Raw genomic sequence first — 22,843 nt, forward strand, 5'->3', positions numbered from 1 at the left:
AGTGACATCGTGCCTTATGTCTACTTTCTGGAGCGTGCATTGCGTTGTGTCATTGATCAACCCGTTGAGGAGCAGGAGCTGGAAGATGAGGAAGTTGCAATGCTCAATGAATTCCCAGGGGGGGGGCTACTCTATCTGACACAAGTCAGCAGGAGTCTAAAGAGTAGTCAAAGGAGGATGGTGCCTGGGGGGAGGAGGAGCAATAAGAGCAGGTCTTAAACTTTTCGGGGATCCCTGGTGTTGTCCATCGATGTGGGGAGGAGACCGAGGACGACATTCTCCTGGGCGTTCTCCACCACTTCCAATTTAGTGCAAATAGGGGCCTTCATGCTCCAGTGTTTGAAGATGGACCCCCGTATAAAAAGCATAAAGTACTGGGTGGCAACGTACTTAGACTCCAGGTACAAGCACAAAATGCCGGATATGTTACCAGCATCACAGAGGGCTGTCAGAATGCTGCATTTGCCGGCCTTGCTGCGAGAGTTGCTGCATTCTGCTGTTGCTAGCGCTGGCAGAGGAATTTCCACTCACAGAAAAACTGTTGCTTGTACCAATCCTACCGTGCATGCAAGAAGAGGGTGGTTTGAAGATGTGTCGGTCACTTCGAATATGACATCATTCTTGCTGCCAACCCATCAACAGCCACCCTCCGGATCCAGCCTCAGGGAACGCCTAGACCGACAGGTGTCCGACTACTTTGGGTTAACGGCCGATGTGGACGCTCTGAGAAGTGAGGGACCCCTGGACTACTGGGTGTGCATGCTTGACCTGTGGCTAGAGCTGGCACAATTTGCATGGAACTCTTGGCTTGCCCCTCGTCAAGTGTCCTGTCCGAAAGGATGTTCAGCACAGCAGGGGGGATTGTGACCGATAAGTGCACTCGCCTAGCTCACGACAGTGTGGACTACCTCACATTTCTAAAAATTAATGAGGCATGGATCTCGGAGGAATTCAACACCTGTGATGACCACGTGTAATTGAATTTCTTCATGCCAGTCCACACATATCCGCCACCACCCAAAACAAAAAATGGTCCCTGTCTTATGTAAATACTGCGGCATAAAAGGCCTTTTCTGTCTGGTGAATGCCTAATGTTTGCGGCCTGTAATCCACTGGCCTGTAGTAAAATTGATATCCAATGACTGTCTAAAATACCTCCAGCCACATAATTACTTGATCTTTTCTATACGTTAAATGCCTAATTGTTGGGACCTCGGAGGAATTCAACAACTATGACGACCACGTGTAATAGAATTTCACCTATTATCATTTGGGGTTTATTCAAGAGGGGGGATTTCGTTGCCATGTTTTTAATCCAATTTTATATTTTTAGTTCTTTTAAACATATGTATTTGACATGTATTTGTACTGGCCTACAGTTAAATTGTTATCCAATGACCGTCTAATATACCTCCAGCCACATAATCACTTGATATTTTCTGTCCGGTGAAAGCCTAATGTTTGGGGCCTATACTCCACTGGCCTGCAGTAAAATTGTTATCCAATGACCGCCTAATATACCTCCAGCCACATAATCACTTGAGATTTTCTGTCTGGGGAATGCCTAATGTTTGGGGCCTGTACTCCACTGGCCTGCAGCAAAATTGATATCCAATGACCACCTAATACACCTCCAGCCACATAATCACTTGATCTTTTCTGTCCGTTGAATGCCTAATGTTTGGGGCATGTACTCTAATGGCCTGCAGTAAAATTGATTTTTCCAATGACCGTCTACTATACCTCCAGTCACATTATCACTTGATCTTTTCTGTACAGTGAATGCATAATTTTTGGGGCCTGTAATCTAACTGACCAACAGTAAAATTGTTATACAGTGACCGCCTAGTGTAGCTCCAGCCACATAATCACTTGTTCTTTTCTGTACGGTGAATGCCTAATGTTTGGGGCCTGTACTCCACTGGCCTGCAGTAAAATAGATTTCCAATGACCGTCTAATGACCCGTGGCCTAAAATAAAAATTTTCTAGGCTCCAGTAGGGCATATTTTTGAGAATTTCCCTTTAAGATGCGTAAAAATGGCCCATAATTAAAATACATATTTTTTGTGTAAATTTTTGTCATTGATCCCCCTCTAGTATGTCACTGTCCATGTTGTGGGACTATTTGAGCACTTCTAGTAAGTATTTGGTGGCTGCAAATATGACCTGAAGGTTTTTCAGGTTCGCCTGCCATTAAAGTGAATGGGGCCCGCAGTGAATCGTCCCAGCCGATGTTCGGCCATCATTACACTTGCGGCGCAAAGGTCCTTTGCACCACAGGCCGTGAGGCCTGTCTCATTTACCATTTTCTACTCCTGTTTTAGGCATATAAATTGGTTTAAATTTTATTCATCTAGGAAGCTGTCTTACATTTAGAAGCAGCGGGGCACCGCTACATAACTGCAGCGGATCCACCACCAGCGCGGGGCTTTAATGTCGGTCTTTAAAAATGTGCCCTAGAGTGCTTAAATAAGGGCAAAATCACCAAATAATTTTATCATTCAATTTCTAGATGCTGGCATCATATACACGGAGGTCCAAAGAACACTATACTGGGGGCCTGTGGATCCCTTTACCATGGGCAGGGGCAGATTGGCCATAGACCCTACAGGAAAATTACCCAGTGGGCCGATGCCCAGGGTGCCACCTGAGCGCTCCTTATGACCGATAATTATCTGATCCTCTCAGCATTAATGAATGCTAGAAGCATCAAGTACTTCAGCATGCGGCTGGTGGCCCCAGGCACTCTCCAGAATTAAACTGTATTACTATCTTCTGTACGTTGATACAGTTAAATGTTGCAGCAGGGGTGGCAGTATTTGTGCTACATTGTGGTATTGGGTTCTGCTGGGGCAGTATATGGTGCGGCACTATGGTATTTGGTTCTGCTGGCGCTATATTTTGTGCCGCCCTGCCTACTTTTGCGTATTGTCCCCTCTACTTCTGTTGCCCCAGCCTATGTGCTAAGCCGCCTTCTATCAATTTGAAACTACCTACAACATGGGGCCACTTTTAGGTTTTTTTCAGGGCCACTTTAAGTTCCCAATCCACCCCTGAACATAGGTGTCGGTAAATGGACACTGCAGACATTGTGTGATCACATACTAAGGCCCTGAATTATCAAGACCAGCTTGTGCTATACCATTCTTGATAGGGCCACATCATAAAGTAAATGCCTCCACCAGCAGTCCATGTGCCAGACTGAAATCTACGGCAGCTCAAAGCTGCCATAGATTTGTCAGTCATTACCGGTATTTATGGCAGTTTCTGGTGTAGCATGGAAGCATTGAATCAGTATCACTGCTTTGTGTCTGTACCAATGGCCATACCCACACCCACCCTTGTCACGCTTCTTTTCAGAAACTGGCCTGGGCAGTGTAAAAATGCCCGTTGCAACTAAGAACGTCACAATGGGAATTAAAAAAAATTACAAAAAGAAAAAGGCATTGGGGTAATGATAAAGTTCCCTCAGTCTTTCTTGAATTTTTTTTCTGCTTTCGAAAAATATAAAATGGTTGTGTATGTTTTGTTTTCTTCTCCATTAAAGTCTACAGCTTTATTCAGAATTTTGCTGGTTTTCCCATTAGAGCAGAGCATTGTGAGAGCTAAGATGAAAGTTGCACATTTAGAGTTAGATCAATTATTGGGAATGAACATTCATATGAACCCTTGTTCCCGATAACTGGCCCGTGTAAAAGTGCTGCTGATCACCTGACAATCAATCAAGAGCTCAAATGTCAGGGTGATCACATGTTTTATGTTGCACCAAAAAGTCTACATTTGTTGGCAGCACATCTCCCTGTGTTAACATGGATGTGCTGCCAATAAAAAATGAAATTGTATGAGGAGGAACGATCACAGTAACGATCATTGGTCCCCATCCATTAGCGATGATTATGCATCTGACAACAGTGGCGTACATAGAGAAGTAAGGACCCCATAGCAAGGATCAAACCAGGCCCCCACACAGGACAAAAGGGTTTCTGCCTAAACCCTTTTCAATGACCCTTGGGCCATTTTTTCCACTGCCTTGTTTGCTAAAAGTTGTTCCTTTAGAGGGTGGAGTCCTGACCAAGTTTTCACCCCCCGTAGAAGAGGAGATAATCCCAACTAAGACTGGGCCCCCTCTTGCCCTGGGCCCCATAGCAGTCGCATGGTCTGCCGCTATGGTAGTTACACCCCTGTCTGACAAGCAGGCAGTGATCAAGAATGCACGTTCCTTTTCCCGATCATTGCCTGTTCTACCATCCTGTGCAAAAGGGCCCTTAGGCTGTTAGGCCATAGATTAACAGATGGACATTATCTGCTGTTTATTTCCAAAGACAGCCGTCTAAATTTTGAAAGAAGCTACAGTATATATACACTGAGCCCCTGAGGAGCTGGTGAAGAGAATGGGAGTAGAGTGGCACTGATGAGGTGAATCACTGTGCACTCCCTCAGGCCATTGCTCCATGGAGCTCAGGCCAGTGAAAACGTACTTTGAAGAATCAGGCCAGATGTAAACTTATTACTTTACTTACAAGATATAACTTGTGGTACATCCAGCATCAGCAAATTCAAAGTTCAGTTTCTGGCACCAGTTGAGGTATAGTGGCACTTGTGGGTATGGGTTTACAGTGAAAGTTTCAGGCTTCATCTTTATCTGACCTAGTGGTGGTTTAGGTGATGGTGTCTGAGCTGTAATCCCTCACACTGCAGCAGAGTCTGCAAAGCAGTATTTTGATGATTACTCCGCTGTCCTGTCTCTCAGCTGCTTTCTTGATGCTGAATCTTGTTTGTCCCTGTGAAGAACAATACATCATTCCAGAAGCAGGAGCTCTGCAGTGTGCTTCCTCTCCTCACTCTAGACAGGAACTCCCCCTCCTGGCAGGAAGCAGAACCAACCCTGTTCCTGCCAACCTTTGCAATCCAAACCTCCTCTTGCTGGTATGCATGGCCAAATAACATGAAATACATAACATAATAATACAAAACTATTTACAACTGCAGGTACCCCCTGGTCTGGGGATCTGCCTATGAACAGAGAAAAGGCCTAACATACATGAAAAGGAGAACAAACACAATAAAGCTAATAATTTAGAAATGTATGGTGTGTGTGGTCGCTCATATGCAAGTGAGATTTATCAGCAGTCATACACTGATATCTACTATGACTCGGTCCTGCTTATCACTTCTCTGTTTGTATCTGCACTGTATTAATGCAGTGTGACTTTTATGTTTATACTCTCAGGGAAGATTCGTTGTCTGCATAAACATTATAACACAAGAGCCTGTAATGGTAAAACGTGACTCATGCCGATGGCGCTGTATAAACACTGATAAGATGAAATAGGGTATTATGAAAAGAATGATGGGCACGGCGCGCGGTCACAGATGTGCGCTGTCCAGTGATAGTTCTCCTTAAAAGGGATTTGTTTTCCAACACAAAAACTATGTTCCACGAAGAAGACTGGAAACATTAAATCCACATCAGCGCTTCTCAGGAAACAGACTGTGTCATGTTCCAGCAAGACATCAAATCCTCAAACCAATTATTTCGGATGTTGATAAATTTAGTCCAAGGCTTTCCTTTGATGAGTAGTAGGGGGAGGGAATGCAAGAAATGGCAACTATTCTGCAGTCTGAGGCATTTCTTTAGGAATCTCCAAACATTTCTGCTGATTAATGTATTGATTGATAGCCACTGATGAAGAAGCAAGCCACTTCGAAAAGCGTATGGCAATTGCGTTAACCTGAGGAACTACGATATGCAATGTAGTTACTATAACCAAGTGTCTACAAACCAGCACTAGCGCGCTGAAAATTTTAAACCCGGCATACAAGCTCGTCACATGGGACGCCACGTGACACGCCGGACAACACTTGACCTACCGCTTGGAAGAGACTCGCAGACCGGGAGACAACCCTCGGCTATACAGCGAGCAGAGCTCCACCAAGCTGGCCGATATCTGCTGAAACAGACGCCGAAGACACGGCAAAACAGTAACAACTAACCATTAATTTACTACTGTTGACATTATCCTTACAAGCCGGCTAAGAAAGAGTACCTACATAATCGCATACTATACAGAGTGGCACTAATTCGTGGATTATATAGTTTAAGGGTTCACATATTTAAGTGGGCGTTATCCATATTATCTTTATATCATTATACAGCACTGAACAATCAGCGCCGGTCTAGAGGCAATTAACCCTCTCTAGACCAAGCAGCGAGGCACTCTTTGGAGTGTTACTTAGTGCAGTATTCTCCTCCTACTTACGACGGCAGCGCGGGTTCCGCAAAACTTTTTAGACTGTATTGCAAAAAATTTTTTACATCTCTTTCCTTACACTGTATTAAAAATAAACTAAAATGACAGCTACCCTCTAAAGAAGAGCTTTCCCCTCTCCTGACGTGTCAGTTTCAATAACTACTTGTTTTCTTCTTATAATAACAATGCATTCTTATGACTCTATGATGTGCCATTTCTCTATTATTTCTGCTATAAGGTATGAATGAATTGCAATGAAGGTCCAGATGGGTGTTACCACTTAGGGGCATATTCCTGACACTATCCACTAACTGCTGCTAGTTTAAGATTGTTTAATTGATTAATTCAACATACAATCATAAGAATAGATGCTCGAGAATTGTTTTTACATGGGGAATACAAGTAATTACTAAAACAGACATGTCAGGTGAAATAAATAAAATACTTGAATACGTGAATAAAATAAATGAATCTTTTCCTACAACCACTGTATATATATATTGTATCTGTCCCTCTCCTGCTCTCTAACATGGTATCTGTCTTGGGAAGCTTTTTCACACTGACAGGTTCACCCTAAGCCCTGGTTCTCTCAGTTCTTTCCGTGATGACTTGTACGTTTCTTTCCAGGTTTCCATGTGTACACAGTGTTAAACGCTGAGGACTCAGGTGTCTGATAAAAACTGACGACCCGGTGCCATGCTGTGCCAAATTGTCCTTCATATTGTCACTCTGCATTAGAGAAGTTAATGAACGTCACATCGGAAACAGAATGATGTACTGTATTGTGTGCGGCAACAAAGCTACCCCAGCTAGAGGTAAGTCTGCGTTCCTTCCATTTTTCTGGAATATACTGTAATTTTGAGAAGGGGAACACTCAGGTGAGACCATGGCATCTCAGGGGTCTTTCCCCAGGAGCGCTGTGCTCCAGGGGCCCGAATGGCCCCCCCGCGCCGAGGTGGGGGAAGCTGTTTGGTTGCTGTGGCAAGGCCTACCACAGCTATGTTCCAAAGGAGACCCTGCCTGTGGCACATCTCCACAGGGACATATCGAATCTCTCGTAGACTGCAATGGTTATTCATTGCAGTCTATGGGAGAAGTGTTCTGGGGATCGTATGTTAAAGTCTCTTGGGGGACCTAAAAAAGTGGGGGAAAAAATCCATGCATGTACCACTCCACAACAGAGCAAGTGCCATAGCCGCCGAGTGCCTGCTGTTTCACACAGCAGACAACGGGGGCTAAAGTCTGCGATCAGCGATAATGCCGTTCACAGACATTAAGCCCCTCAGATGCCTGGGGTTGTAACGGCTCCGCCTAGCTGCGATCTGGGTGGTTGTTCATTCCCTGTGGTAGGGTCCGTCCCTCTGAAGGACCTGAGGCTACCACAGCTACTGTATGTTCCTAGAGAGACCCTGCCTGTGAAAAAAAATAAGAAAAACTTAAACAAATATCTAAAAATAAATATAAAAGTTCAAATCACATCATAGGCATTACTGCATCCTAAAACTTCCGTACTATTAAAATATACATTCATTTCTCCAATATGGTCATTGCCTCATCTCCCTGAAAAAAATTGAATAAAAAGTGATCAAAAAGTCATGCACATTCCAAAATTGTATCAATGAAAACTACAAGTCACCCTGCAAAAATGAGCCCTCACACTGCTCCGTAGACGTAAAAATAAAAACATATTTTTTAAAGTATTAAAACACTAGAAAAAACTATATAAATGTCATATTGCTGTAATCGTACTGACCCAGAGGATGAAGGCCACATAGGGAATACCGTAAATACAAAACCCATAAAACTGTCTCAAAATTTTGTTGTTTTTTTTTTTGCAAATCCACCCCAGTGGAAAAATACAAAAGTTATAGCTCCTGGAAGGCAGGGAGTAAAAAACTAAAACGTAAAAACTGAAAATCGCTGGGTCCTTAACCCTTAGAGGGCCGTGCGATTTTCCATTCTGGCGTTTTCGTTTTTCACTCTCCAGCATCCCATAGTCCTAACTTTTTTATTTTTCCGTTCACATACCTTATGAGCCCTATTTTTTTGCAGGACAAGTACTTTCCAATGGCGCCATTTACAGTTGCATACAATGTAGTGAAAAGCGGAATTTTTTGGGGGGGAATTTACCATTTGGAATTGGGAAAAAACGCAATTCTGACAAAGGTTTTTTTACACCGTTAACTATGCGGTAAAATTGACCTGTTATCTTCATTCTCCAGGTCAGTATGGTTACAATGATACCACACTTGTATATTTTTATTGTGTTTTAATACAGAATTTTTTTTTTTAACCCCTGAGAGAAAGAAAAAAAAGGGCTAATATTTTGCGGGGCAATCTGATACCAATTTCCAATTGCGTGTGACTTTTTGATCACTTTTTATAAAAAAAATGTATTGGGGAGTTGAAGTGACAAAAAATTGCGAATTGGCAGTTTTTTTCTTTTTCCTGTTGCGCCATTTGCTTTATGCCATTAATATTGTTATATTTTAATTGTATGGGCATTTTCGCACACGCGTGCGCGCGCCTGCCATCGCGCGCCTGGACAAAATATATATATTTTTATGTACCAACTTTGGGGGACATTACTGGGGGGGCACAGGAGGACGTATTAGTGAAAGCACAGTACATCGGGGGCAAATTACTATACTGGGGCTGGCTGTGTAGGGGCAAATTACTACATTGTGGCTGGCTGTGTGGGTGCAAATTACTGTGTTGGGGGAAATTATTATGGGGGGATTACTGTGTGTGTGTGGGGGGAAATTACAGTATTTTAATTCATGTTTTTTGGCTGCTTGTTTAGATTCAGATTTTTTTAAATCCCTTTTTTGTACCATCCCCAGAATTATGCCTCATTCACATTCACACGTCAGTGTTAGGTCAGTGATTTCCATCCGTGATTTTACGCTAAAACCAGGTGCGGCTCTAAACACAGAACAGGTGCAGATCTTTCCCTTATACCTTATCTCTGTGGAGGCTCCAATCCTGGTTTTGACCAAAACACTGACGTGTGAATGAGGCTTTAGTCTGATCCAAGGCTTGGACCACAGTGATGTGTGGGAACCTGGGAGCAACTGTATATCTGCAGCACCACCACTGGTGAAATGAAGCATTGCATGATGTTTGGTAAAATCAATAGGCTGTACATGTAACACACTGACCTGCTGGGTCCTCCAGAGTAAAAGTCACCCCTGTAGGCTCCCTGTGCTCTGGATAATTGATGGAGGCTGCACTACAAGAACCTCCTTCTTAAATAGCATACTCTAATAAGGTATCTGATAATGGGATTTCTAAACCAGACATCCCCTTTGAAGAGGTTGTGCCAAGTTTTTAACTTATGCCCTGTTGACAGGATAGACCAGGGATCAGCAACCTCCAGCACTCCAGCTGTTTTGAAACTACAACTCCCAGAATCCTCCTTTCACTTCTGTGGGAGTTAACAGTTGAGTAAGTTTGCTTGCTGGGAGCTGTAGTTTAGGCTACTTTCACACTAGCGGCACGGACCTCCGGCGGGTGAACAGCCTGTTGGATCCGTCCTTCCGCTAGTGACTGTGTGCCCCTGGACTGCCGCTCCGTCCCTATTGACTATAATTGGGGCGGGGGCGGAGTTCCAGCGAGGCACGACAGCGCACGGCGAGAGGCTGCCGGAATAAAACTACAACATGTCCGACATTTATTCCGGCAGCCTCTCGCCGTGCGCTACCGTGCCTTGCCGGAACTCCGCCCCGCCCCCATTATAGTCAATGTTGACGGAGCGGCAGTCCGGGGGCACACGGTCACTAGCGGCAGGACGGATCCGACAGGCTGTTCACCCGACGGAGGTCCGTGCCGCTAGTGTTAAAGTAGCCTTAACAGCAGCTGGAGTGCCGAAGGTTGCTGATCCCTACGATAGGGAATAACTAGCTGGTTATTGGGGGTCCAGCTGCAGGAAGCCTCACCAGTCATGAGAACGAGGGGTCTATTCCCCCGTTCTGATGAGGCAGCAGGTCGTGAATGTGCTCCATTCATCTCTATGGAAACGCAGGAGATAGCCGACTACAGTGCTAATGGGGCGGCAGAGCACATGCTTGACCTGGCCCTTCATCAGAATGGGGGAATGGGACCCCCATTGTTGGGATCTGTGTGGGTCCCAGTAGTCAGACTCACAGCGATCAGCTAGTTATCCCTTTGGGGCTTATGCACACAACTGTATGCAGGGATCTCAACTCTCCCGGAGGTTCAGGGAGTCTCCCGCTATTAGATAGCGGCTCCCTGACACCCGCATGTGAAACAATATCTCCCGGAAAGGTTTATCTCAGTCAGATAGCAGAGCAGAGAGATAAGAGAAGAGACAGGACAGAGTTTAGATTACAGGTTGAATTAACCCTTTAGGGTCAAATTGGCTTCTCAGGGAGATATATATGTTAAAGGGATCCCTTCTGTCTCATTCAGTAGCTATATAACTATTGAGAGAGATGCATTTTATTTTTAAATACATTTACACATTTAACCCTCCATTTTAATTATATTATTTACCCCAGTGTTAAATTCACACCCCCTGGATGCTTTAATCATATATATAAATATGATAATTTGGGGCAGGGTAATGAGCCCGGTCCTCCACACCATAGAGAAAAGTGTGCAGATACTTCAAATGTTTGGAAAATGTAATAAAAAGTTTGTGGGAAAAAAAAAAAAGAAAACCTCCCTGAAATGAGAAGTGCACCTCCCTGAAATGAGTTTTTGCAGGTTGAGATGTCTGTGTATGTATTTTGTGGTCCACAAAACACGGATCTGCAAAAAATATGGATGACATCTGAGTGCATTCCATATTTTGCAGAACAGAACAGCTGGCCCCTAGTAGACCAGTCCTATCCTTGTCCGTAATGCGGACAATAATAGGACATGTTCTATTTTTATGCGGAACAGACATGCGAACAAACGGAATGCACACGGAGTAACTTCCATTTTTTTTGTGGACCAATTGAAATGAATGGTTCCTCATACGGTCCGCAAAGAAAACGGAACGGACGTGAAAGGAAAATACGTTCATGTGCATGAGCCCTAATCCCGTGGAAAGGGGATAACTTAAAAACTTGTCACAGCCCCTTTAAGTCACCAGAAGTGACCTTAACATAAACTTCGCTGGTATCGCCTGCAAACATCTCTTGACTCCAGCCATGGCGGCAGAGCTCACATAAATCTTGTAGAAATAGCTGAGCCCTTGACATGAGTTACAGCCGCATTCTGAAACCGATTAAGCCATCGTGCGAGTAAATCTTTTCTAAAAATTTAGAAGCTGATCCGTCCAAGGTCAGCAGCTACAGGAGGAGACATGTAATAACCAGCAAGAAAGTTTTCAAGGATAGAGGATTTATCATCTTGCTGAATTCTGCACAGATTCCTCTCTCATTCTGGCCCCCAAATACAACCCCTGTGCACTGGGTGCATGCCGGGTGGAGAGAGTCCCTGACATTCTGCAAGTGGTAATATCACAGCTTAACGCTTTCATTCTCCAGGTCAGTACGAATACGGCAATACCACATATGTATACTTTTCCTTGCGTTTTGATGCTGAAAATATATATATATTTTTTTTTTCCTGTGATATTCTGACCCCTATAACTTTTTTGTTGTCATGTGTGAGGAGTAGAGTTAAGCGAACACCTGGATGTTCGGGTTCGAGAAGTTCGGCCGAACTTCCCGGAAATGTTCAGGTTCGGGATCCGAACCCCACCCGAACTTCGTCCCGAACCCCATTGAAGGGCTAGAGGGCTGCAAAAGGCAGCAACATGTAGGTAAATCCCCTGCAAACAAATGTGGATAGGGAAATGAATAAAAATAAAAATAAAATAAATAAAAATTAACCAATATCAATTGGAGAGAGGTCCCATAGCAGAGAATCTGGCTTCACGTCACCCACCACTGTAACAGTCCATTGTCATATATTTTGGCCCCGGCACCCAGGCAGAGGAGAGAGGTCCCGTGACAGAGAATCTGGCTTCATGTCAGCAGAGAATCAGTCTGCATGTCATAGCAGAGAATCAGGCTTCACGTCACCCAACATTGGAACAGTCCATTGTCATATATTTAGGCCCAGGCACCCAGGCAGAGGAGAGAGGTCCCGTAACAGAGAATCTGGCTTCATGTCAGCAGAAAATCAGTCTTCATATCATAGCAGAGAATCATGCTTCACGTCACCCAACACTGGAACAGTCCATTGTCAGATATTTAGGCCCCGGCACCCAGGCAGAGGAGAGAGGTCCCGTAACAGAGAATCTGTCTTCATGTCAGCAGAGAATTAGTCTGCATGTCATAGCAGAGAATCAGGCTTCACGTCACCCACCACTGTAACAGTCCATTGTCATAAATTTAGGCCCCGGCACCCAGGCAGAGGAGAGAGGTCCCGTAACAGAGAATCTGGCTTCATGTCAGCAGAGAATCACTCTTCGTGTCATAGCAGAGAATCAGGCTTCACGTCACCCAACACTGGAACAGTCCATTGTCATAAATTTAGGCCCCGGCACCCAGACAGAGGAGAGGTTCATTCAACTTTGGGTTGCCCCGCAATATAATGGTAAAATGAAAATAAAAATAGGATTGAATGAGGAAGTGCCCTGGAGTCCAATAATATATGGTTAAGGGGAGGTAGTTAATGTCTAATCTGCACAAGGGATGGACAGGTTCCTGTGGGATCCATGCCTGGTTCATTTTTATGAACGTCAGCTTGTCCACATTAGCTGTAGACAGGCGGCTGCGTTTGTCTGTAATGACGCCCCCTGCCGTGCTGAATACACGTTCAGACAAAACGCTGGCCGCCGGGCAGGCCAGCACCTCCAAGGCATAAAAGGCTAGCTCTGGCCACGTGGACAATTTTAGAGACCCAGAAGTTGAATGGGGCCGAACCATCAGTCAGTACGTGGAGGGGTGTGCACACGTACTGTTCCACCATGTTAGTGAAATGTTGCCTCCTGCTAACACGTTGCGTATCAGGTGGTGGTGCAGTTAGCTGTGGCGTGTTGACAAAACTTTTCCACATCTCTGCCATGCTAACCCTGCCCTCAGAGGAGCTGGCCGTGACACAGCTGCCTTGGCGACCTCTTGCTCCTCCTCTGCCTTGGCCTTGGGCTTCCACTTGTTCCCCTGTGACATTTGGGAATGCTCTCAGTAGCGCGTCTACCAACGTGCGCTTGTACTCGCGCATCTTCCTATCACACTCCAGTGCAGGAAGTAAGGTGGGCACATTGTCTTTGTACCGTGGATCCAGCAGGGTGGCAACCCAGTAGTCCGCACACGTTAAAATGTGGGCAACTCTGCTGTCGTTGCGCAGGCACTGCAGCATGTAGTCGCTCATGTGTGCCAGGCTGCCCAGAGGTAAGGACAAGCTGTCCTCTGTGGGAGGCGTATCGTCATCGTCCTGCGTTTCCCCCCAGCCACGCACCAGTGATGGGCCCGAGCTGCGTTGGGTGCCACCCCGCTGTGACCATGCTTCATCCTCATCCTCCTCCACCTCCTCCTCATCCTCGTCCTCCTCGTCCTCCAGTAGTGGGCCCTGGCTGGCCACATTTGTACCTGGCCTCTGCTGTTGCAAAAAACCTCCCTCTGAGTCACTTCGAAGAGACTGGCCTGAAAGTGCTAAAAATGACCCCTCTTCCTCCTCCTCCTCCTGGGCCACTTCCTCTTCCATCATCGCCCTAAGTGTTTTCTCAAGGAGACATAGAAGTGGTATTGTAACGCTGATAACGGCGTCATCGCCACTGGCCATGTTGGTGGAGTACTCGAAACAGCGCAACAGGGCACACAGGTCTCGCATGGAGGCCCAGTCATTGGTGGTGAAGTGGTGCTGTTCCGCAGTGCGACTGACCCGTGCGTGCTGCAGCTGAAACTCCACTATGGCCTGCTGCTGCTCGCACAGTCTGTCCAGCATGTGCAAGGTGGAGTTCCACCTGGTGGGCACGTCGCATATGAGGCGGTGAGCGGGAAGGCCGAAGTTACGCTGTAGCGCAGACAGGCGAGCAGCGGCAGGATGTGAACGCCGGAAGCGCGAACAGACGGCCCGCACTTTATGCAGCAGCTCTGACATGTCGGGGTAGTTGTGGATGAACTTCTGCACCACCAAATTCAGCACATGCGCCAAGCAAGGGATGTGCGTCAAACCGGCTAGTCCCAGAGCTGCAACGAGATTTCTCCCATTATCGCACACCACCAGGCCGGGCTTGAGGCTCACCGGCAGCAACCACTCGTCGGTCTGTTGTTCTATACCCCGCCACAACTCCTGTGCGGTGTGGGGCCTGTCCCCCAAACATATGAGTTTCAGAATGGCCTGCTGACGTTTACCCTGGGCTGTGCTGAAGTTGGTGGTGAAGGTGTGTGGCTGACTGGATGAGCAGGTGGAAGAAGAGGAGGAGGAAGCTGAGTAGGAGGAGGTGGCAACAGGAGGCAAAGAATGTTGCCCTGCGATCCTTGGCGGCGGAAGGACGTGCGCCAAACAGCTCTCCGCCTGGGGCCCAGCCGCCACTACATTTACCCAGTGTGCAGTTAGGGAGATATAGCGTCCCTGGCCGTGCTTACTGGTCCACGTATCTGTGGTTAGGTGGACCTTGCCACAGATGGCATTGCGCAGTGCACACTTGATTTTATCGGATACTTGGTTGTGCAGGGAAGGCACGGCTCTCTTGGAGAAGTAGTGCCGGCTAGGAACAACATACTGTGGGACAGCAAGCGACATGAGCTGTTTGAAGCTGTCTGTGTCCACCAGCCTAAATGACAGCATTTCATAGGCCAGTAGTTTAGAAATGCTGGCATTCAGGGCCAGGGATCGAGGGTGGCTAGGTGGGAATTTACGCTTTCTCTCAAATGTTTGTGAGATGGAGAGCTGAACGCTGCCGTGTGACATGGTTGAGATGCTTGGTGACGGAGGTGGTGGTGTTGGTGGTACATCCCCTGTTTGCTGGGCGGCAGGTGCCAACGTTCCTCCAGAGGCAGAGGAAGAGGCCGAGGCGGCAGCAGCAGAAGAGGCCGAGGCGGCAGCAGCAGAAGAGGTAGCAGGGGGAGCCTGAGTGACTTCCTTGTTTTAAGGTGTTTACTCCACTGCAGTTCATGCTTTGCATGCAGGTGCCTGGTCATGCAGGTTGTGCTAAGGTTCAGAACGTTAATGCCTCGCTTCAGGCTCTGATGGCACAGCGTGCAAACCACTCGGGTCTTGTCGTCAGCACATTGTTTGAAGAAGTGCCATGCCAGGGAACTCCTTGAAGCTGCCTTTGGGGTGCTCGGTCCCAGATGGCGGCGGTCAGTAGCAGGCGGAGTCTCTTGGCGGCGGGTGTTCTGCTTTTACCCACTGCTCCCTCTTTTGCTACGCTGTTGGCTCGGTCTCACCACTGCCTCTTCCTCCGAACTGTGAAAGTCAGTGGCACGACCTTCATTCCATGTGGGGTCTAGGACCTCATCGTCCCCTGCATCGTCTTCCACCCAGTCTTGATCCCTGACCTCCTGTTCAGTCTGCACACTGCAGAAAGACGCAGTAGTTGGCACCTGAATGACCCTATGTGCACCTTGAATCTTATATACCCTTTTAGGGATAGATTTAAAGTAGGTCTGATACAGCAGAAACCACTAATTTAGAGAATTGCTAAATTGGGAATTGTATTTCAACCCAGAACAAAAACTGTGCTTTGACGGACACTAAATAACTTGCCCAGCCACAGCAATAACCACAGATTTAGCTGACTATAAATTTGAGGCCTATTATTTAGGCGCTGGGTGACAGGTATAGGTTTACAGACAGAATTAGACTGGGATATGGCCAAAAAATAACCACACCATTGATGGTTAAATGCACTTGGTGTGACAGCTTCACCCTGATGTAGGATAGAGCCAAAAAACAACCACACTATTGAGGGTTAAATGCACTTGGTGACAGCTTGCCCCTGATGTAGTATATGGCCAAAAAATAACCACACTATTGATGGTTAAATGCACTTGGTTTGACAGCTTGACCGATGTAGGATATAGCCAAAAAACAACCACACTATTGAGGGTTAAATGCACTTGGTGACAGCTTGCCCCTGATGTAGTATATGGCCAAAAAATAACCACACTATGGATGGTTAAATGCACTTGGTGACAGGCTCAGCTTGCCCCTGATGTAGTATATGGCCAAAAAATAACCACACTATTGAGGGTTAAATGCACTTGGTGTGACAGCTTGACCGATGTAGGATATAGCCAAAAAACAACCACACTATTGAGGGTTAAATGCACTTGGTGACAGGCTCAGCTTGCCCCTGATGTAGTATATGGCCAAAAAATAACCACACTATTGATGGTTAAATGCACTTGGTGTGACAGCTTGACCGATGTAGGATATACCCAAAAAATAACCACACTATTGAGGGTTAAATGTACTTGGTGGCAGCTTGTACTGGCGCACCACAAGACACAAAATGGCCGCCGATCACCCCAGAAAAAAGTGAATGAAAAACGCTCTGGGCAGCCTAAAAACAGTGAGCAATTGAATAGCAGCAGTTCAATCATCCACAGCTGCAGATCGATCACTGTATGAAGTCTTTTGGAGGAGTTAATCACTGCCTAATCTCGCCCTAACGTCGCAGCTGTAACCTCTCCCTACACTGATCAGAGCAGAGTGACGTGCGGCGCTACGTGACTCCAGCTTAAATAGAGGCTGGGTCACATGCTGCACTGGCCAATCACAGCCATGCCAATAGTAGGCATGGCTGTGACGGCCTCTTGGGGCAAGTAGTATGACGCTTGTTGATTGGCTGCTTTGCAGCCTTTCAAAAAGCGCCAAGAAAGCGACGAACACCGAACCCGAACCCAGACTTTTACGAAAATGTTTCGGGTTCGGGTCCGTGTCACGGACACCCCAAAATTCGGTACGAACCTGAACTATACAGTTCGGGTTCGCTCATCTCTAGTGAGGAGCTTTGTGAGGGCTCATTTTTTGTGGGGCTTTTTGATCACTTTTTATAAAAATTTTGTAAGCGACCAAAAAAAGGAAAATCTGCCATTTTGACCCTTTTTTCATTTAGCTTTTTTCCTAATGGGATTAATACTTTTATATTTTGATAGTACGGGCATTGCGAAAGGGGGTGATTTGAACTTTTATATTTTTTTATTTGTAAAAACTTTATGAATTTTTTTTGACACTTTTTTATAGTTCTATAAGGTACTATAACAATTCAATCGTTTGATTGCTGTTACCATAGACTCCAATGCACTTGCATTAGCGTCTATGATGATTTTACTAGTTTCCTATGAAGCCCTATTACAGGCAAGGGCTCCATAGGAAATACTATGCAGCAGCCTCCTGTCATTCACAAAGACGGGGGCTGCTGCATACAAGCTCCAGCTCCTCCGATCGCCGCACGGGGGAGCTGGAGCAGAAGCGCACGCTTCCGGTTTTCAGCGCGCTCAGATGCCATGATCAGGTTTGACCAAGGTATCTGAGGGGATTAAATGTCCAGGATCGGCCTTACCGCCAGTCGCGGACATTAGCCGCCGGTTTCTGCTGTAGGAAACAGCAGGCACCAGGTTGCATCTTTAAAGACCTGACATGTGACATAATAGTACGTCACATGTTGGGAAGGTTAACCCTTTCTACCCTGGAGTTTTTTTTTTTTTTTTAGTTTTTGCGTTTTTGTTTTGCGCTCCACGCCTTTCCAGAGCCATCATTTTTTTTATTTTTCTGTTCACATAGCCGTATGAGGAATTGTTTTTGGTGGGACGAGTTGTACTTTCCAATGCCATCATTTAATATTACAGATTATGTAGGGGGGAAGCAGGAAAAAAAATCCAAATGAGGGCGAGTTGGAGAAAAGAAAAAGCAATTCCGCCACAGTTTTACAGGGTTTTTATTTACGACGTTTGATATGTGATAAAACTGACTAGTTACTTTCATTTTCTAGGTCAGTACGAACCCGTTTATACCTGATAAAATAATAAAAACCTTGAAAAAAATCTGTTTTATTCTGACCCCTACGACTTTTTTGTAGTTATGTGTATGGAACTGTGTAAGTGCTCATTTTTTGTGGAGCAATCTTTACTTTTCAATGAGGTCATTCTGAGGTGCGTACAACTTTTTGATTGCTTTTGATAAAAAATTTGTGGGAAATTAAGTAACCAAAAATGGTGAATTTATTTTTTTTTTTGCATTTTGTTGTTTGCCGTATGTGGAAAATATTTTTATATTTTCATAGTATAGGCTTTTTCACAGATGGAAATACCCATGATGTGTATTTATTTTATTTTATTTTTATTTTTTTTCGGGACATTTTTAATTTGTAGATTTTTTTTACATTTTTAAAAACTTTATTATTGTTTTTTTTTTACACTTTTTTATAGTTCGCATAGGGAACTATAACAAGCAATCATTAGATTGCTATTCTCATAGCCTCTAATGCATTAGCATTGGAGTCTATGGGGGTCATTTATTAAGACCGGCATTTTAGACGCCGGTCTTAATAACCTTTATATGTGGTGCCGGCCTCTACATTACTTTGGCGCATCCACCGCCACTTCTAAAGGTAATATAGCTTCCGAGCTGTCTTACATTTAGATTTTTTTCTACGCCTGAACCAAACGTAGAAAATGGTAAATGAGAGGGGCCTGCCGGTCCGTCCCCTAGTCCTGGCGTGAGCGGGAAAAAGTCGCAGATGGCAGCACAACTAACCATTGCGCCGCCATCTGCGCCTGAAATACGCCTAGGCGTATTTCAGTAAAATAAATAACCCCCTATGAGAAATTCACTAGTTTCCTATGGGGCCTGGCTATAGGCAGGACCTCTATAGAAAACACTGCGCAGCAGCCTCCTGTCATCCTCAATGACAGGAGCTGCCGCATACATGCTCCGACTCCCCCGATCGCCACCGGAGTGAGTGAGCCGGAGCATATCCGAGAGCGCCATGGCATCCGAAGGGTTAAATGTCAGCTACAGGCAAATTTGGTATCTTTGTAATCGTACTGACCTGCTGAATACAGTTAACATGTCGTTCTTGCAGCACAGTGAACTCCCTAACAGCAAAACCCATGAAAAAATGGCAGAATTATTATTATTTTTTTACATCCACCCGAGAAATATATAAATATACTGTATATTTTCGCAGCTTCTCAATACATGACATGAAACATTAAATGGTGTACAAAATACTTGTCCTGCAAAGAACAAAGCTAGGAATATGGCTCTTGCAAGGCAGGGAGATAAAAACGAAAATGAAAAGGTTAAAATAATCTGAAGAATGTTCCATTATACCCACTATTAATATCCACTGTAACTGATCAAAGCCATGGCAAACTAACATGAACTCCCTCAGATTGGGCTGTGTGCAGAGTCGCCCTCCTTTGTAAATTGTTCAGACATTCCCTGCATGAAAGTGCTATGCGTAAAGCTGTGTTCAGCGGAGGACTGCTCCCTCGAGATGATGGGGGTTTATTTTTTCAAAACATCCTGTGAGGGCATGGAAATTCAATCTTTCCCACATAACTACATTCTGTGATCTATCTGAGGTCATCTCAAGAAGCATCACTGCGGGTTATGATTAGTATGGCAGCTCTAGAGGCATGAACTACAGCTCTGGAGACAAGCAGCTGCCCATGGCATTGTAACTCCTGAACACGGGTAAAGGAGCAACCTGTATGGAAGTGTCCTCTGCTGTAAGGAATCCAGCTTGGGTAGACAGATATACTGTACATCTAGCCATAAGCATATGTTCACATGGCATTTCTCTTTACATGGATTTCAGCCCTTTTTTGGGCCAAAATCTGGATCAAAAACACTTAGGCCTCATTCACACGAATGTATTTTCTTTCAGTGCCCGTTCAGTTTTTTTTCCAGACCGTATGCGGAACCATTTATTTCAATGGGTCCGCAAAAAAAAAAACGGAAGGTACTCCGTGTGCATTCTGTTTCCGTATGTCCGTATTATCGTTCCGCAAAAAAATAGAACATGCCCTATTATTGTCCTCATTACGGACAAGGCTAGTACTGCTCTATTAGGGGCCGGCTGTTACATTCCTCAAAATACATATGATTGTGTGCAGATTGTCACTATAAAAAATGCACTCTGAGCAATAGAGCAGGAGGTGCCGAGCAGATTGATATATACTTTTATGGCAAAAGATTTATTTATACATTTAAAGGGGCTGGCCCATCTGAGACATTGATGGCATATTGCTAGGATGTCCGATAGGTAAGGGCCCCACCAATGGGACTTACTACTATCTACAGAATAGGGCCTTTGAATTAAAGGAGAGCAAATTGTACATGCAATCTCCATTCATCGCTATGGAACTGCCGTAAATATCCAAGCTAGTGTTTGCTCTACTTTCGGAACTCCCTAGCGGTGAACAGAGGGTTAGTGCAAAGGGTTAATCGCTGTAAGGTCATATTATTAGGTTACATGTTGTGATTTGTTATGTTTGTGTACTGAATGGCACTGTACTTAATGGTTAAAATCTTGTCTCACTATGTTAGGCTGCAAGGAGATGGACCTGGGTCTGCCCCCTGATTAGTTAGAGTCAGAGAAGTCTTAGTTTAGATGAGCTACTGTGAAGACCTACATGTGCAAGCTCCTCAGACCTAGGCCAACGTTCGGAGAACCTCCATCTCTAAGGCCCCTTGCAGACGAGCGTTCTGGAATGTATTGGGTAACACTGGCAGCATTATGTCAGTGCTATCCGATACATTACAGAACTGTAAGGGCTACATAGCATCATAAATCAATATAATGCTATGTGAATCCCGTCAGCGCTGGGAGGTCAGGCCGGGAGCTGCGTTGCGGACTCGCTGCGGGAGGAACGCTCGTCTGCAAGGGGTCTAAGATTTCTACAGCCAAGGAAGCAACTTTACTATCAACATGCTCCAGAGAGAAGAAAATTAGAAGGTCTATAACCCATAAGGCAGTGCATTGGAGTCAGTCAGCAAGGTATCTCGTTAGATCTCTACCCATCCTCGGGAATTGCAGAAGCATCTACCAAGACCTTCAATGCATGCCTATGGTTCTGTTAGGAGTAGTACTACAACCTCCATCATTGCTGTTGTCCATATGCTGAGTACAGAAACAAATAACAAGCATGCTGCTCATATCGGCGAAGACACTCGAGTTTCTAGTAGGTAAGTAAACTTATTTATTTAATAGATTGGTAGGGAATACCGCATTTCAGGACTGGACAGGCCCCCTTCATCAGATTCAAAATCAAGATTGGTTTTGAATCTGGGGCCTCGAAACGTGTTATTACTACTCGCATTTGGCACTTTAGTAAAGAGACATATTTATTGACACCAACTGATCTGGTTACTGCTCTCTTGCCTTGCATCCAGACAGACACCTAACACCAAGGACACCCCACCTGTGAGATAGGGAAACAGCTCTCATTGTCTGAACACTGTTAGTGTAAATTAAGTTAAATATCTGGACTGACATTCTGCTGTTTTGCCACAAGATGCTGCTGTTTCCTAAACACAGTGGATCCAGGAGTCGTGTCTGAGGAGGATCCATCGACATCAAGGTGTGGGAACACCCTTCGGTGACCAGAACTACAGCCCAGTGAAGCTGAGTGTGTCCAAGGCCCTGATCCTGTCCAGAGGAACGAGGATTGCTTCCAGGAACGCTGATGAGAGCTGAGCAGCAAAGCAACAAACACTGCGGTACCGCATGCTTGTTGGAAAGGCATTTGTTCAGTTCACAGCCACCAGCGGAGGCAGAGCAGACCCGGGTCAGTAAGACTGATTGTGCACACACCTCATCACAGTGTTGGCGCCTAGAATCCTATAGACTGAGACCAGGCCTGTAGTTAGATAGGATTTCTGTTTGTGTCAGGCCACAAGTGTTGCTGGCTGTTCATTGCAAGGACTCCACAATTAAAGTGACATTTCACACTGGAGAGCTGATAAACCTCCCCACAAACTCAAGCCAGGCTGGTGTTTTGCTTAGAAGGAATACTCAGGCACGTGCTACAAGACCAGTTATGGGAGGGGGAATACTGTAGAGCAGGCATCTCAAACTGCGGCCCTCCAGATGCTGCAAAACTACAACTCCCATCATGCCCGGACAACCTACAGGTATCAGCCTACAGCAGGGCATTGTGGGAGTTGTAGTTTTACAACAGCTGGAGGGCCGCAGTTTGAGATGCCTGCTGTAGAGCATTGTGAAATTGTAAGCTGTTGTGCTGCACTGCAGGCTAGCCCGTACCACACACCCAAACAGTTGTTCTTGATCTTTTAGGGTAATAACAGGTAAGGCATGGCTCTTTAATTGTGCCCGCCAGTAGGTAAATTACTGCACTTTCCTCCGGCATCCATCGGAGGGTGCCACGCTGTGCAGCACAGGGGTCTCAGCCTTCGGGCTGGGTGTATGTAAATTTATTGAGTGTTCCCAGCATTTGTGGTCGTGCTCATTGCCACATTAAAGTAAAATACTGTTTTGGCAAAAGATAGTTTTGGGGTTCTTTCCTCATTCGTGACTTCGCTGTATCCTGGAGAGCCCACCTCGGTACATCACTTACACACCTACCACCAGGAGGGAGCCCCAATAGGGAAATAAAGGTGTGCCCTCCAGTAACTGCACAGCCTTAGGGAGGGCCAGAGTAGAGATTGCCAC

This window comes from Bufo gargarizans, chromosome 3 (genome assembly GCF_014858855.1).
Source record: "Bufo gargarizans isolate SCDJY-AF-19 chromosome 3, ASM1485885v1, whole genome shotgun sequence".
In the NCBI taxonomy this organism is placed as follows: Eukaryota; Metazoa; Chordata; class Amphibia; order Anura; family Bufonidae; genus Bufo; species Bufo gargarizans.